The following is a 14,570-nucleotide window of genomic DNA, read 5'->3' on the forward strand; positions in this document are numbered from 1 at the left end:
GTACACAGTACCTTGGAGGAGATTGACTTAGTGATCAGTGAGGTAACGAGTATTACCCAGAGTGCCTTTTCGGGACCTGTATGGTTAGAGGCATTGAGGAATGACACTACCATAACGAAAGTCATGAAATATTTCAGTGAAGGTTGTCCTCATGGCAAGATGCAAGATGAGTTGGTGAATGTGTTTAGGAAAATGTAATAGAGTTCTCCATTGTGGGAGGTCTATTGAGAAGATGTGATCTTCTAGTTCTACCTAGTTCTCTCAGGAGTAAGATTCTGGAGCTGGCTCATCAGGGTCACATTGGCATAGGAGCAATTAAAAGAAGCGTAAGAGACCTATTTTGGTGGCCGGGTGTGGATAGGCGAGTTGAACAGTATGTGAGAGGATGCAAGGCTTGTTTTGCGAGTGACAAGACACAGGTAACTGTTTCTAGTCCTATTGTTGCTGTTCCTGTTCCTGAGTTTGCATTGTCTAAACTAGCCATGGACATAATTGGCCTGGTAGGTGTGAGCCATGGCCATGTGAAATATGGCATTGCGATAGTGGACTACTTTACTAGATGGTTGGAAGTGACTTTTGTTTACATTACTTCTGCTGTGGTGGAAGATGTCTTGAGGAAGTTATTCATTTGCAAAGCAGTTCCAGATAAAATAGTTACGGATAATCATCCACAGGTTATTTCTCAGGACTTTGAGGCTTTTCTCTCAAGTTTGGGAACTAAACACATTACAACCTCATTGTACTACCCAAGAAGCAATGGTTTGTTTGAGTGCTGCAACAGAGTAATTAAAGAGAACATACAGCTGTCTGTAGTGAGTGGTTTGAATTGGATGCAAGCGGTAAAGAATGTAATATGGGCTCTTTGCACTACATAGTAACACAAGGAGGATTGGGGACCAGGAGCAGAATTAGAAAGAAAGGAGGTCCAGTACCCATGCTCCCACAAAATTAAGTGTAAGTACTCAGGGGTAGCTGTTCCTCAGAAACGTAGGAAAAGAGACCAGTAATGGGTAACTAGGACTCACATAAGGTTTAGGTCAGTGTGAGTGGAAGGGGAATTTCTCCTTTATAATATAGTGCCCTCACACACCCTTGCGAGTGTCATGCTTCATCATAGGGCGTTGCTCCTTATGGGGGTGGCGCTGCAGTCCGTCACGGGCCTCGCGAGAGGGCTCTTTAGTGGAGATCTTTTGAGGAGTCGCTGCAGTTGTGCATGGGGGTGTGTAGGCCTATAAAAGGAAGGTGAGTGAGTGTATTAAAATTACTATATGAAACACAGAACCAAGGTTTTTATTCACAGGTCCAAATAGTAAATTAAAATAGAGTGGATCCTGGATTTCCTCTTTGGAAAAAAATCTAGAGGGCAGATGTGTAACTAATCGCTGCTCTCAGGATGGGTGCTGTGGTGTAAAAGTCCAACTAAAATGGGGTCAACATGTTTCGCGCTCGCTAGTGGTCCCTAAGGGATCCTGTGGCGCTTCGTCAGGACCGGTGTGGAAGGTGAAAAAATATAATGAAATTTAATTAAAACAGATTCCAGGAAGGAGAAGGCCAGTGAACCTGTGGTACCTTATTGTTTAAGGAATAATGCGTCCAAGCGCTGATAGGCACTCTTTTTGTAGGAACCTATGCCCAACCTGGTGAGACAAAAAATATAAAAGAGGAGAAAAAAAAAGAGAGCGAAAACAAACACATACAAATATTGTATCAGCTTATTGGTCAAATATAATTGACATTTCGTGTTTAAATTGTTCATAAACATGGAGGTGTGCTGTGCTCAAATTGCATGCACACTGACAGTCTGTACAATTAATTCGACCTCATTGAGAGGTATAGTAACCTGTGTGCAGCTGGCTGTAGTGCATGGAGGTGTAATCTATAGGCGCTATCAGTGCTGGAGAGCCCAGTAACTTTACCATGCATATTGCCAACTGTGGAAATAAAACCATCTAGATGAAGCCCAATGGATGAGTTTACAGAGATGACCTACATAGGCTCATTCCATTCGTGATAGCGTTAACAGAGATAAATGTTGTAAAGAGATTGCTGTTCTGGACAAGATCAAAATTATGATGGGTGTATCAGTCTCATCAAAATCGTTAACGTTATGTAAGTCGGTTGTGCACATACATGTTAAAAACAGATTTGTGAATCGCTCATGATAGCAGAGACATGGGTGTGAAGTGAATAGTCATACGTACAAACACACACGTACGTCTTGACATGCCTACCCTTCTCATCTGGAGAAGGGGCTGCGTCGGCACCGTCTAGGTTGCAGGCTGAGTAACTAGATAAAAACAGGTACGTTGTGAGCGGTTAGTGCGAGCAAACGAGAGTCGGACCAATTAGCATACTGCCTTTCTCAATAAACATCAATGTTGGTACAGTTTATACTTACATGTGCTCGCCTGTTCTAGGGATTTTAGACCTACCCCACCCACGTTGTGTGCCGGGAACGGGGAGGGGTGGAGAGAGTGGTCCATATATACCCGTTCAAATTAACACCGGCCGTGTAGTATGGGCGGGACTGTGCATCAGGTGACTGCGCGGTGACGAGGCGGAGCGTCGGGTTCAATGCACTATGTCGCGTATGTGAAGGCACGTTAGGAAGTATAACAAAGAGATGTGTAGAAATGAGTGGCCATCTTAGCCTGGAGTGCGGGCAACGACACCGGTAGTGTCATCGCGGGGAATTGACTAGGTTTAGCCGAATAAAAGTTAGCAGATCGGGGCAAACGTAGAAAAGACGAAGGACACAATAGTCTTATCTCATAAGGACAGTAGTGGGGGAGAGTGACTCTACTGTGGCCCTCAACTGCAATGATTGTTGCAATGCAGTGCACACTGGTTGTCACTGTGCAACTGACCTCTCCTTGTAGGTTTTTAATCTTTACCCCAACTCTTCAATTGTGCATTATTTTTGTGGACGGGGCTGTCGTTCTCTTTCTCTCTCAATAAACAATTCCTAATATTGTGTTATGGCTGCATGAAAATCTAGAAATTGCCTCATTAAATCTGAACGCCGTGATTACCATTATATATCGTCTCATATTAAACTATATTAACAGCTGCAACAATAAAACATTGAACATCCCAATGATTTTCCATTTAATTTGACGAGCAAAACCTGCGTGAAACAACCCTATGTTCTAAGCTTGCCATATTGAAGTAAATGCGCGGAGCAATAATACTGCATTTTTCACTGCACAATTTTTATTGCGTCTTCTTAACTAAATAGATCTCAAATTTTCTTTAAGAACTTGAGTTCTTCATCTTATTAGTGTAAAAGCAGAGATGATTGTTTGCTGGAACTGTGAGGCAATTTGAAAAACCCATAAATGTAGACAGTAATCTAATGTTTTCTAATTGGTAGCTGCCATGTTCCCTTGGAATATTACCCCATTTTGTAGTCCACATAAAATACTGTAATTTAAGAAAGTGGCTCATTATATTTATGCTTTTACCTGAGCTCCATTTTTACGACCAATTCATTTTTTGACATTCTTTTGGAAGAAGACTCCAAAATGTCTCATAGCGGCTGATTTGAATAGATGTGCAATCTAAACTACGTTTATGCATTTTCATGGTAATGCATAACATTTTTTTTCTTTCTCCTGTCTCACAATGTATTTTGTACTTCTCATTCTTTTGAAAAAGTTGAACCATTAAATGTATGATAAGTTTAAAGTTCTGAATAGTTTAAATAAAAGCAACAATGTTTATTAATAAGCTCCCAAGATAAATGTAAAAGATTTGTTGTACTTTCATGAATGCATGCTCAAAATTCAATCAACTATGACAAAGCCAGGTTTGGGCTAGGAACTGACTCCAATAATTTGCTGGCAGTTGTATTTTTTACGTTTTCAGCATAAGGATCCTTTTTAAAAGTTAATAGATGGCATGTGTTGCCTCCATTATGGCATACCTTTCAAAGTTGGGTAACACTTTCCAGCTATGTGCGCTTGTGATTGTAAATGGTTCCCCTACAGCATATAATGTGCAATGTTAGCCTAAAGTTCAACTCCTTTGAGTGTAATGACGTATGTATGCAAGAAATAATCCTTCAACTACCTTGAAAAAAATCAAGTGCAGTTCACAATATGTAAATACCTGGTTTGAGATCTTTAAAAGGAATGAGAGATTGCCACTCCACAGACAAAAATATAATTAAAGTTCCAAAGAATAACTCATAAAACAATGCCATTTTTGAAAAATGTTTTCCAGTCCATGCAACATTGATGGTGGTACTCCAATAACAAGGTTTCCAAGGACAGTTGTTGAAACGTGAGCATACGTAAGCAGACAAAATTTGGTTATTGATAAGTGATGTTTCTTCAGGCAAGCATATTAATATACTAGACTTTAAAGACGGCTGCCACATTCTAGTTTGTTCTTGGTTGACATGAGAACTTTAGTATGTGGGCGTCACCTTGGTTTGGGAAAGATAAACCATGCATTGGCCATTTTGCCTTCCATCTTAAAAGAATAGAATGATATTTAAATCTACATTTACTATTAAGTACATTATATCAATTGTCAACAATGAATACTCTGAATAACCACAATGTAGAAAACCATAAGTGTATCTAAGTGTTGTTAATATCGACATGAAGAATATTGACATACAAGAATATGAAGAACAGAATTTCAAGATGCAAATTATCAAATTGTGAGTGCATATAGATGAGTATAGATTTACTGTTACTAACTCCGCATCTACATACATTGAGGATAAATGTACCGTGTAGGTACTAAATGTGGAGTTTGGTATTTTTTTCAATATTTTGTCCTCAATATTTAGTCCTATCACCAGCCTGACTTCAATATTTGTTATGCACAATATCTAAATTGTTAGTTCATATCGCTTGATTGTCCCCGGTGACAAATTCCTGTCACTCTAACCACTAGTGATGCATACCATGTTGATATTCCTGACACCATAATGAACTTTTGACCAGCAGATGAAGCCAATCTCACTCATGAAAGGCTTCTATACAATATGAAATTCTCCATAGTTCAGCATGATGACTCAGAGGAGAAAGCAAAACTGTTTGTCCTTGTTGCATGGGTACTACCTTTAAAAACCATACCAGTCAGGTTTGGAAACAATGGGGCCAACTCCAGAACCCCTCAATGATACGAGACACCTTGGCACTTTGATCAATGATCAAATATTACTCAAACAACAACTACCTAAGCTGGCTTGCACTTTTTTTTATTTACCTTCATGACTTAACAAAAATACAGCCTTTACTGCTAAACCTCTACTTTAAAATCATTACTTAGTCGTTAGGTACATTTAGTTTGAGCTGTTGGAATGCAGGTTATCTTGTCCTTTTCTGTTTCAACACATGCAGATCACTCAAAACCTTGCTTCTTTGCTAAACAAGACCATTCCTAAAAGGGAAAGCATTTCTGAACCTTTAGCAGTACTTCATTGGTTGCATTTTCACAAATGTATACACTTCAAAATTATGTGTAACTGTTTGGGCTAGAAACCCTAGTTCCATTATTATGATACGGTCAGCTTTGCCCAACAAGATCTTTAGGATTTCTCGTTAATAATTTGTTGGTTGTTCTGCATTTTCGTCGTTTGACACCAAGCGGCTCCTTTTAGAAGATAATAGATGGAATTGGTAACTGCCATTTTCAAGACATATTTCCAGTTACTGCAAGTTTTGCAAAACCTTCAAAATGTAGACCTATAACAGGCAGTCATCAGTTTTACACACAATGTGTTGGTGAAAGACACCTCCATAAATGATGCGATCTTCGTGTCTTCTATTGATTAGTTTAATGCAGAGAGTCCGCAACTTGTGCCACTAGTTAAAGTGCCGTAAAAATGACAGGCACACTTCGCAGTCCTGCTCCTCCCATGGCGTCTGGGCCATTAATGACTGGGGATGTTCACAGGGGAAGAGGTGGAGCCTGGGAGTAGGACATTTACACCGACTTGGAGGTCACCATTGTTTTAATACGTCATATAACAGAATGCCATCTATCTAGCCATGGTCCTTGAGTTTATGCCAATAAACCTGTCAAACCTGACAGACTCCTAGAAGACTACAGATTAAAAATTCCCTATTACCATTGAGGCCTAGCACAGATACACCTTAGAGTTACAAGGGGTCTTTGAATATGGAAAACGGGAAATAACGTAGGTATTTGAGTTAAATATTGATAAAAATAGCACATCACACCAAGGAGCTTCAGCACCAATGCCACTGGACGATTTTCAAGATATGTTATGTTAAATGTATTTTCAAAGTGCGCTGTTGTCCTTGAGGGTGTCCTGCCGTAGTATCAGGTGTATGACGCTAGCCTCGGGGGAGGGGCTTAATCAAAGAGCCAGGTCTTTAGCTTCCTGTGGAATTCCGGAAGGGAGAATGAGGGTGTGATGTGTTTTGGGAGGTTGATCCTGCCTTTAGGACCAATGGTTGAGAAGGCACTACCTCCTCATCTGCTTTTGTGTATGAGTGGGGTATGTGATAGGGAGACTCCAGCAGAGTTGAGGTGCCTGGAGGGACGGTAGAATTGTAAGCAGCTGTTCAAATACTCAGGACCTGTGTAATGAAGTGCTTTGTATCAAACAGGATTTGTACAACACTGCTTATCACCCAGGAGGGTATCCAGGTGATGGGGGTGAAGGGTGCTGCTGCTCAGATGGTTTAGTTTAAGAGACATGTTTTTAAGCCCTTCCTGAATTCCTGTAGGGTGGGGCTGTTCAGAGGTCGAGGTAATTCCAGGACTTAGCAGCCAGGCTCGAGAAGCTGTGACCACCACTCCTGCTCCTGTGAATGCGGGTGTGTGGGCCAAGCAGGGGGATGCAGAGTATAGTTTTCAGGGGGGATGGGGGAAATTTACCCTGTGGTTGAGGTATGTTGGTTCCTTGTTGTGTAGTGCTTTGTAGGCATGAATGAGCAGTTTGAACTGGCACCATTTGCTGACAACGGGGAGCCATTGCAGAGATTTGAGGAGAGGTAATGTGGGTCCGCCTCAGTACGGCGAGGATGAGCCTGGCTGTAGTGTTCTGGATGGTCTGGAGTATGTTTGGTAGTTGTGAGGTGATTCCCACATAGAGGGAGTTGCTGTTGTCCAAGCAGCTGTTAATGAGGGCCTGGGTGGCAATGCATCTGATGCTGATGGGGAGCCATTTGAAGATTTCCCAGAGCATGTGCAAGGTGAGAAAGCAGGAGGACCATACAACATGTTTTTTCTTTATGTATGTGTGAGTGAAGAGCTTGAAGTGTGAGCACATGGGGTTGGAAACCAGTCGAGTTCCCTTAGATGTGAAATGATGTGGATCTGGTGTGGGAAATTGAGGACTTGTCACTGTGTGAAGAAAATCAACGCATCATCTCAACGACAGACTCGATGTTGACACATCACTTGTCTGCACCTCACATCTCACTACTGCGACCAGGATCAAGGTACTCTGTTCTACTGTCCTGCTTGGCTCTAGTCCCAGATCTGTGCTCCATCATGGTCAGCCTGAATTGTTGACTTTGCTCCAGTTTAGCGTGAACTAATAATCCCCATTGGCGCATACTGCTTCTTAGTGCCAGAACTCTTTTTTTGTTCTTTTCAAATTCATATCTCAACTTCTACTTATTGGATTTTTGTCGTTTTGGTCTTTATTTATTCATAAAATCATTGTCTATTTTTCTAAACCAATGTGGTGTTTTTTTGTGGTGTTTTCATTGTGTTACTGTGTGTGTGTTTGTGTGTTTTACAAATACTTTACACATTGACCCTTTAGATAAGCCTGACTGCTCTGCACCAAGCTACCAGAGGGTGAGAGGGTTGTCTTTTAGTGTGAATCTGACTTACTCTGATTGGGGTGTTGTTCCCTTCGTGGACAGGTGTCATACCTCTGACAACTATAGACCCAATTTCTAACAATAGCTTTCTTTACTTTCTATGCCTTCATCTGAACAGGTGACCAATGAGAAAGAGTGCAGCAGGAGTTGTGCCAGATGTGTTGAAGGAGAAACCAGTAGTAGGAGCTGATTTACCTGGTTTCCACTAATTTACATCTACAGTTTGACTTTTTGCTAATCAGAGAACAGGTTTTGCAAGTCTTTTAAAAAATAAATTCAGAGGAAGCATCTCTCCTGACACAATGTGTGATTCTGGGGATCTCAGAGGTGGCAGTGGTGTCTAGATGCAGGCCATGCTGTACAAACTGTAAACATCTTACTTCACTTTCAGTGATGTCAGATGAATATCAAAAGATGCAAGTATAGAGTGGATCCGCGCGAGACCCTACAGTATTGAATACTCCACGATAGGTTGTGGCCCATCAATATCTGTGGTGTCTGCTGAGTTGGAGATGTCCCACTACAGATGTTCCCCTCTTTTGATGCTTGTGAAACATAATTCTGTGGTGCACGAGCAAGTGTTTCCCTCTATATTTCAAAACAGACTGCAGTAAATCATCTACACATCCTGCGCTGGTTGTTTTGAGCGAAGAGGCCTCGCTGTGTTTGTTTCCAATGTATTTGTGCTATAACCATACTAGAATATTGTTTACTGTTTCTGAGAAATGTTCTACTACTGCAATACAATGCATTTGCTTTAATTGATCGCCCCCTAAGCAAAACAAACAGTGAACAACATTATAGTTTTAATGATGTGGATAATTAATTAACAAAACAACAGCAGTGCTTGGTACCAAAATCAAAACAAATATGTCAGCCTTTGCATGTGAAAAATAGCTGGAGTCAGTACTATGCAAGGTGGATGCAAACCTCAGCAAAATGCATATTCGGTCAAATCTAGCTTCTATCAACACTTCCAGCAACGCGGGCATCAACTTGTGATTATGTTTTGTGCCGCGCGCCCTGATTCAATCAACTGCAGCGTTTTCCGCAGACGCGCCTGACCTTTAAGCGCACTCCATTGTCAGCTTTGTAGACGGCAGCGCGCGCTCCAGTGTGTCAATAATGATGTACATTTTGATCTAACAGTATCTAGTGGGATTTCTTATCTGCAATCGATGCTGATGTGAGCGCTGCCCCTTTCTCAGCAGCTGGGAATATATGGACTGGCTCCTGTTGTGTCTGCTTAAACTTTGTCTGATCGCATTTCGTCGCGAGGCTCCGCGGTAATCCCTGTATCTTGCAAGGATCAGGGCTGTAGTCAGAGATCAGGCTGCAGTGAAATTGGAAAAAATTTGCATTTAAATTGCGCCTTTTTCGAATGAGTTTTATGCTATGGCTGCTCATTGAAGAACAGCCAGCCTGGCACCGCGGCGCAACAAGCCGCCATTGTGCAGCGGGAGTCCAGAAACAGCACTCGGAGCAGTGGGAGGCAAAGTGACAGAGACTGAAGACGCCTCCCACCAGCAACCACCCCAGAGAGGCCATTGTTCAGCTAAGCTGCTGTGGGCCGTTTTATTAGGCCCTGCTACAAACAGCAGTTACTGTAATTGCCAGCCCATTGTTGAGCTGGGGATGTGCACTTCTGCGTGCTGTGAACGTGACAAGAACACGGAATTTGAATTTCTGGACAGAAAAAAATACAATGCTGTACATAATGTCAAAGACTGTACATCGATTTTATTCCACTGAGAATAATTTGCAGGTTGCTTGTTCATATAGAATTGTTCCAAAAAAAACATCTACCAGATATAGGTCCTATTATATAATCCATATTTATAAAGAGCAAATGTATCATCCCTTAAGGGCGCTGGGGGCCGTTGGTAGATAAAGTGCGCTATTGCCCAGAGTCACATGGTGCTGAGCAGAGCTGCCGCCAGAGATGGAACCCGATCCCCTGGCTCCGGAGTCAGCCGCTCTGGATGCTGCGTCACACCTCTCACACTGAGTGCTTGGAGTGGGTTAAGTAGTACTCCTGCAGTACTCTTATACATACTCTTACATATCTCTGGAACTGGCCCAAAGCTTCTACAAGATCTAAGATGGGAGTATTCATAGACAATGAGTAAACAAATAGAAGCCACCTGAGCGCAAATGCAAAATATATGAATAACCTATCACAGTACTATTCAGCAAAGCAAAATGTCTGTCAATTCAATGCCACCATTTCCTGGGGTGAAGGCCCACTGTGAATAAAACCGGTTTATAAACCTCAATGAAGAGTCGGATAGAAGTTGATTGCGCAAACATCCTCCCCTACTAAAAAGCATGGGCCCTGCCTAAATACAGCTTCCAATCTTTCCCTGCTTGTGGATTTAGACAGCCAAAACCACTAAAGGCCTGATTTACAATGTGGAGGCCAGCTTACTCTGTCATAAACGTGGTCAACATTTCATCCACCTTATTACAAGTGCCACTGGATATATGGCACTTGTTATAAGGAGGATGGGATATCCACCATGTTTGTGACAGAGTAATCCATTTGAAAATTCTAAAATCAGGACCTAAGTCTGATGGCACAGCCTTGAACTGGGATTAGGCAGCAAATCTATCCCAGATGTGAAGCAACAACTGCTTTGGTCAGCTGGGAGGTTTTTGTGCCAAAATGAACATCTTCATCCCTTAGAGTTTTCGTGATCCTGCTTCCTAGCCTGGGGTCCCGGCAGAGTATCCTTTTGGATGACAAGGGAGAAGTGCTGCTAGTTTTTTGCAGAGAAGCATTCCCAGTATGATATATGACTCTTTGGTGCTATCGTTTGAGAATGTAGGAGGTTGATTGCTGTTGCTGACATGGACTCTATGTTTGCCGCCACAAACTTGCCTCTCTTGTAGTTTGTTGTGTAAATGGAACCCAGGGCCACCTCTGGGTGGATGCAAGGAGGCACTGTTTCCGAAAGGAGAGTTTCTTGTGGTCGGTGGTCACTGTTCCCCTTGTCCCCCAGTCAAATGCTGAGTATGCAATGGAACAACGAGAGTCTGACAAATGTGTAATATAGTATTAAGCATGTTGCGGGAGAATAGTGGGTTGCCACAGGTGGAGAGCCTTTGGGGAATATTCCATTTAGTGCCATGAAGTTAAGATGTTCTAGATCATCTAGGAGGCATCTGTTTTTGCTGTTCGTCTTCCCGTGGGTGGTCCCACTTTGAGTCGGTATGTTCCAAAGTAGGGATTGGATACACACTTTGTTCCCCCTCGGCGTGCCTAGGAGTTACTGATTCAGGTCCCCCAAGAGAATAAAGTTTGATGTTTCTTACTCACTTATGTAGCTTAATAGTTGGTCGTATAAGTTATATTCATGTAATCGTCCCAAGAGCTTGATGCCTACTTCCTACTCCTGCACAACAAGAGGAATTAAACGCTCCCCTCTTGCAGGAGGAACACAGAGACAGCATCTTTTACTTGGCTAATGACAAGTCACCTGGCCCCGATGGCTCGCAAGTCGAATTTTATAAGGCATACTCAGATATCTTACTCCCACAGTTATGAATCTATATGCAGCTGCTATTGAAGATTCTTTGCTCACGGCCTCAAAAAATGAGGCGACCGTGATCTCCTTACCTAAGCCGGGCCATGACCCGCAGCTCATCGGCTCTTACAGCCCTCTTGCTCTCCTTAATACCGACTATAAAAGATTTGCATCTGCCCTTGCCAAGCATTTAGCCAGACTAGTGAAGACATTAATTCACCCTGATCAAAATGGATTTGTCCCTACCGGGAGTACATCCTTTAACATGCGCAGGCTGTTCCGTGTACATGCGTATGCCCCACATGTCTGGCCATGATCTGGGTGTCTGGTCCTTGATTTAGAGAAGGCCTTCGATTCTCTGGAGTGATCTTATCTTGCAGCAGTGTTACGCAAATATGATCTTGGGGAAAGCTACATACATATGGTAAGTCTCCTCTATCAACACCCCACGGTGCGGTTTAAGATAGGAAAATTGATCTCTGACGCTTTGAGAATACGGCGGGGGACACGGCAAGGGTGTCCGCTGTCCCCGCTACTTTTTTCTCTAGCTATGGAGCCCTTGGCGTCACTACTCCGAGCCAGTGGGGATAATTGGGGCATACCATTGAGCAACGGGCTCCATGTGGTCTCTCTATATGCAGATGACCTGCTCCTGTATATCAGAGGTTTACAGGTTATACCTCCAGTCATAGCGGATATTTTCCAGCGATTTGAATGAATGTCAGGGCTTAAAGTAACTTGGGCAAAATCCGGAGTATATTCTTTTACCAATACGGTGGCTGAATCAGACATTAACATCAATGGAGCCACTCTGGCTTGGCATCCGACTATGTTCAGATACATGGGCGTTTACATCTATAGAACTCCCGCAGATGTCTTAAATGGCAACTTGGTTAGGGCCATCACAGCCATTAAAGCGCAAGTACACTTCTGGAAAACGCTTCCTCTAAATGTTATGAGTCGTGTCACCTTAACGAAAATGATCATCCTACCACGCCTGTTATATTATTTTTGAAATCTCCCAGTGTATGTCCCGGTCAGTATTCTTCACAGTCTGGAGGGCATTCTCCGTGACTTGATTTGTAACAAGGGCAGACCGCGCATCGCGTTAAGCAAACTCTATGCGCCCACAAGCAGTGGAGGGCTAGCAGTCCCAAACCTGGAACTTTACTACCTAGCTTCTCAGCTACAATGGGTATCAAAATGGTTTTGCGGGAAATGACTGGAGGATACTGCGGATACGTTGTGGTCGCAATCCCAGCTGTACTACTAATTTCACCCTATTGTGCGACTCCCCTGCCCATCCCAGATATATGTAGCACTGGCTCATAAATGTTATCGGAGAAGTCTATATGTGACTCGAGATACACCACCCTATGCTCCTCTGATACCACTAGAAGGAACCCCAAGAGTCACAGCAAAAATATCTGACGCTAAATTGCTAACATGGCACGAGGCAGGACTAATTGCTGTGGGCGATCTGTATGCGGAGGGCAACCTTCTCACATTTGATATTCTGTCCGCAGGAAACGATATTCCTGCAGGTCAGTTTCTTTTACATGCAGCCATTGTACGAATCCTGACGGCCTACTGGGGGGATATAACAACTGAGCCCCAAACGCATTTGCTCATACAATACCTACATGTACTGGGGAGGGCTCGCATGTGGTACACTGGCTGGTGGAAGCTCTATTAACAAATACATTGAAACCACTAACAAGACTCTCTGAGAGGTGGGCTACTGACAGGGGATGGCCATGGACCGACAAGGAGGGGCCACAATTATAGCTGGTTCAACGTATATACCACGTAATTCGAGATTCAAACGCATGCAGACATATAATACATAGGGCATACCTTTCCCCGGATAAGATAAATGACTATGTTCACCTAGATACCTCTACTTGCCCCAGATGCAAATTGATTGGGGCCGATCTGTTGCACATGTTGTGGTCTTGTCCCTCTTTGCAGTCATACTGGCATGCAGTTGTGGACACGTTAGCTAAATATACTGGGGCGCCGCTACAGTCCAATTGGGAAACCGGCGTCCTGGGGCTGTATCCATGGACGAAAAAGAATAGAGTAGCATCGAGGTTTAGAGACTTGGGATCGCTAACGGTAAAGCGCCTTATCACAAAACAATGGAAACACACTGACCCTCCGGCGCCGGGCAGTTGGGAGAAATCCCTTACGATATGGGTGCATGCCGAGAGCACTACGTTGCATCAGGAGGAAATTGCGGGATTGCGCAAATACCCGATTGCACTGGCTAGGGACGATCTCCTTAAAACACTTACATGATTAGGCTCCGTAGCACAAAACTCACAGTCCCCCAGTGACGTCTATGAAGCCTCAATGCAGCAACACCCTTCCCCACCCCCCTCTCCTACCCTACATGACATCAGGAGTCTCCGCTGACTTTGACTAAGCTATAGATAGCAGGCTGATAACGAGATACCCCACTCCCCACACACCGCCACTAGCTCACAACCGTCTGTCATTATTTTTCTTATTTGTGCACTGCATTGGCCCTCGCTCACCCCGACAATTGCTCTACACATGGTTTCTGCAGGCTAAGGACGGCGATCTCTTCTTTTCTTTACTTTTCCTTTTGTTGAAAGTTATAGTTCACTTGAGCAGGCATCATGTTTAGATTCTTTGATACAGTCATTGTACATAGAGACAAAGAGAACAGTGTACGAGACAACCACTTTAGCATCTGAGCAGAACTGCAGACATGGACTGTATGTCTATACGTAACAATTTGTTATTTGTTCAAATGCATAACCTGCAGAGTTTTCAATACTGTTGGTACATATTTGTTTGGATGCAAAACACATGCATAATATGTTGATTGTAACTAGAATGAAAAACTTCAATAAAAAGATGTTTAAAAAAAAAAGAGCTTAATGCCTACTTCGGGAGGCTGATGCTGCCCGAAGGCTGACTTGATGGACTTCCATTGAGGTAGGCCTTTGTTGTGGTGATTGCCCCAAGGCCTCTCTGAGCACTGAGTTGGTGCACCTGGGAGGGTAGGTTCCTACAGACCTTGAGCTAGGTGCTAGCACGGCAATGGATATCCTGGGTTTTGGTGACGGGTGATGTTGATTCCCCAGGCTTTGAAGATGTGTTGCTTGGCTAGTACTTTCTGGGCGATTGTAGTCATTCTCCACATAGCCCTGGGTACCTCAACCATTGAGGGGACTGCAGGGTGGATGAACAC

This window comes from Triturus cristatus, chromosome 3_1, assembly GCF_964204655.1.
Source record: "Triturus cristatus chromosome 3_1, aTriCri1.1, whole genome shotgun sequence".
Taxonomy (NCBI): domain Eukaryota; kingdom Metazoa; phylum Chordata; class Amphibia; order Caudata; family Salamandridae; genus Triturus; species Triturus cristatus.